Genomic DNA, 4308 nt, shown 5'->3' on the forward strand with positions numbered 1-4308 from the left:
TTTCTTCAAGGGCTATAAGGTCCCCAGAGAGCTTCCCACACTTCTGCTAATTCTTCTCCTATGCTTCAGGCAGGCATTCTGCTGTTGAGACCCCAGCTAAAAAAACAAGGCTCTCTGCTTCCCCAGAGTCATTTCCCAGCACAGTCCCTTGCAGTGTCAGCATTAGGTTGCTCTAACTGTGAGAGAAAAAACAGGGAACAGAAACAATACCCACCTCACAGCACTGCACTGGTCTGCCCAAACTGCAGCCTTTTCAATTACACCTTCAGCCCTCATTTTGTGCTGACTTCAGCCTGCGACTGGAGGCTGAAGATGAAGAGGAAAGGCACCTGAAGAATGTAGACCATTCCCTCTCAGAGCAGCCTGCCTGCTATTAACTGCCTTGAACGCAATGGCTGAGCCACTGCTTATTCTGTCTCTGCATTGCAAATATAAAAGTCAAAGGCTTAGGTTTATGTCTGACTACAGCCACCCTGAGGCCTTCCATCAAGACTCTCTGTCTAGCTGGCATCATCCACGTACCCAGTTTTGTCTCAGCTATCAACTCTCTCCTTTCTTGAAAGAAATTCTTCCCCTGGGTCACATCTCAGTGTCGAGTTATGATTATCTCCTATTATGCAGAAGGCCCTTGTTCTCTCTGTTTGGGACGTTGGAGCAGAAAACTTTTCTGCTACACTTCTCTGTCCCAGTGGTTACCCAATTGTTCCTTCCTGAATTTGCCCTTCTGCTGTCTTGAAACTTCACAACTCTACTCTCCGATCCCCAAACCTACAGACGGTTAGGAACAGTAGCCATTGACTCACATCAGTGATGTAAGCTCGCTGTTGATACGCGCCTGCTGCACTGCAATCCCTGCCTGTCTGACTTGTTACTTAGGGTCCACTCTTCCTTTTGACTCATTACATTTTTCGATAACAGTCTTTTCCTTCATTGAGTTGGCTGAGTAAGGCAGCTTGCTCTGCCAGCTCACAGGAATAACATCCTTGAGACCTAAAAGGAAACTCAGAACTGGAATTTGCTGTTCTGAGTTTATTTGGCTCCTCTGTTTTGCAACTGCGTGGTCCACAAGCTGCCAGCCACCTGTGTGCACGGGTGTCTCGTGTGTCATGGGGAGCCACACCAGAGCTGCCCGCGGGTGTGACTCCGGGAGCACTGTGGGATGTGCTGGGTGCTGCCTGTGGCAGCGGCTGCACCCTGGGATGGCACCCCCGTGCTGGGACCTGTCTCCATGGGGATCCGGACACTTTTGTCACTGCAGCCGCAGGCCGAGCATGGCCTCCCCTGCCCCTGTGCCGTGCGGGAAGGGGCCAGGTGCCCCTCAAACACCAGGTTACACTGGCCCTGCACTAAGGGCAAAGGAGGGTCCTGGGACCACGATGAGGTCCCACGTGCAGGGGAGCACTGCAGCTGCCATGAGAGACCGCCTGGTCCGGCACCAGTTAACCAGTGGGTCCCTTAATGTTTTTTCTTCCTGTGTTTTCTAAAACAAAACTGAAACCATTGCACTGTAAGGGTTTGTGCTAGTTGGGTTTAAGGACAGATGAAGTAGCTGGTCTGCAGGTACCTACATGTGGAAGGGGTTTGGTCTCTAATTTAACAGATAACATGGCAGCGAGACCCCATCCATGGCTGGCAGGTGAAGCAGCTTATCCTCTCTAGAGGATTAGCAAGGCATTAGCAGATGAAACCCCTCTGCACGCAGGTGGGCAGGGAGTGGAGGGTGCTGCCCCATCACACGCCCTGTGAGTGTAGGCTGGTGCGCCATCTGCCCTCCATGGCACAAACTGGTCAGTATAATTCAGTCCGTTCTGTTCAAAGGGAGAGAAGACAGGAGGAAAATGCCAACGGCCAGCCACGGCAATGCGGGGGAGGGGGGTCGATCCTACAAAAAAAGTTCTACAGCATGCGGTCCCCTAGCAGACCTCTGCTGTGGTCTAACCTGGCAGGCCGCTAAACACCACACAGCTGTTCACTCATCCCCAGTGGGATGGGGGAGAGAATCGGGGAAAAAAAGAAAAAAAAAAAAAAGTAAAATTCATGGGCTGAGATAAAGACAGTTTAATATGACAGAAAAGGAAGGGAAAATAATAACAATGATAAAGGAATACACAAAATAAGTGACTGACAAAGCAATTGCTCACCACCCTCCCACCGATGTCCAGCTAGGCGCTGAGCAGCAGTTCCCCCCCGGCCAACTCCCTGCAGATTATATATATACTGAGCATGACGTCATATGGTATGGAATAGCCCTTTGGTAAGCTGCCCTGGCTCTGCCCCCTCCCAGCTTCTCACCGGCAGGGCATGAGAAACTGAAAAGTCCCTGACTAGTGTGAGCACTACTTAGCAACAACTAAAACACGTGTGTTATCCACATTCTTCTCATACTAAATCCAAACCACAGCACTGTGCCAGCTACTAGGGGAAAAACCTAACTCCATCCCAGCTGAAACCAGGACAACTTTTCTCTCACTTGCTCACTCACTTTCTTTTTTCACTATAGTATTTGTTCACTTCCTCAGAGATCACTTCAGCTCTGCAAAGGCCCTCCCCTCCTCACCCAGAAAAAGCTCAGCAGAAAGAGGGGTCCCTGTGCCTCTTCCCCATCAGCAGTCCTAACTGCACCTGTGCTGAAACAAGTGCACTTGCACAAGCACCCAAATGCTGAACAGGGGTGCTTGATGCTTTGATGACTAGGTCCTTCCCAGCAACACCAGTCTCCCCCATGCTCCCGTCCTGCAACATGAGAGAGGGGAACATGGCCCATCCCATCTTCACTGGTGGCTCTGCCTCACTGCATATCGAAACCAGGTGAAGAAAGAATGCTTCTCAGGCAAGTCCATACCTGCTTCAGTGGCAGTCAAAGAAATGGGAGTGGCCGCAGACAGCAAGAAAAGGAGCAAGGTCTCACACGCAGCCTGTGCTTGTTACCCCTGCGACTGTATTTGTACCCCCCATCACAAAAAGCCCTCTTGTCCAAGGGCAAACCAAAGATATGAAGCGTACTGGACACATATTGCTGCCTACAAAGAGGCTAAAACCAGGCTGTGAAGCTCTCCCAAGTCTTCTTGAGGGAACAAAAATGACTGTATTTCACAGAAGCTAATTCACTTTTGTCAGGAACTCCATGTTCGTATTGAATTTGCAATGAGATCCATGACAGAGGCTCCAAGATCTTACTGTAATACAGCAAAATAACTATTGGTAGTAGCAAATCAGAAAGAAAATGATGAGACCATTCTCTCAAATTCATCTGCTTAATCCTGTCAACTTTCCGTTGTGTAAAATGAGGTTTGTTCTGATCGTTTCCAGTTACATTCCAAGAAACGCCACAGCCCTTCCCTCTCGGTTACGCTGGAGAAATCAAAAGCCATACTCTTCCACCTCTTCAGTATGTGATTAAACACGCTATGCTGTTTCCTTCCTACCAGTTAAAATTCCTGCAACTCGGAAACCTCCAGATGCCTTCCCCTACCCACTCCCTCACCAAGACGTATACAAGTTGTATAATAGTGCACAAAGATGCTTTGTGGTTTGCAGCGCACCTTTCCTCTACTGTTGTCTGTGTAATGTTTGGTAACCCAAACTTTACTCAGGTTGGTAACACCTACCCCTGAACCATACAGAGTATTTAGTTTACCTGGCCTTTGAATGAAGTGTACGTTTCCAAACCCTACCAGAAAACACTCAAATACATAGCCAAATATATGATTATTTTTAAACATAGCCACAGGTGGAGTTAACAGACTGGCAACTTGAGCTGTTGGTGACACTGGCTCAGCAAGGAAGCCAAGCATAGGCCTACCTTTAAGCCCAAATCTAAATCCTATCAATTTAAGCTCTGCCTGGAGCTTGTCTGCAGGGTTTCCGATCAGGTCCTTTGTGTCCCAGGTGGACCTGAGCCAAGATACACCTCTCCCAAGTAGATCGTAGGCAGGAAAGAGCATTACAGTAACTCCATTTGACTTCCTAAAAAGCCATTCAGAGTTCCACCCAGTGGTTCTCCCCTCAGACTTGCAATGGGTCGCTTTATCTTTTACCCAGCCCATTACGACACAGCCCGAGGCGAGGCCTGCACGTGCCGCGGCAACCCTCCGGCTGCTGCGGGGACCGCTTCACCCATCAGCCCCCTCGACTCAAGGCAGCGGGGGGCAAGCAAGGGGCTGCCTCGCCCCACCCTGACCACTGGGGTGCCCGAGGGAAGGGCGGCCGCCGCCCGTAACGGAAGCAGCACCAGCCCGCGCACCCCGCGGCGCTGCCCCCTTCGCGCCCCGTTTACGGACGCACCGGGTCCCTCCCGGAAGGCAGGGC

Source organism: Egretta garzetta, unplaced genomic scaffold, assembly GCF_000687185.1.
Source record: "Egretta garzetta isolate BGI_Z169 unplaced genomic scaffold, ASM68718v1 scaffold79, whole genome shotgun sequence".
Taxonomy (NCBI): domain Eukaryota; kingdom Metazoa; phylum Chordata; class Aves; order Pelecaniformes; family Ardeidae; genus Egretta; species Egretta garzetta.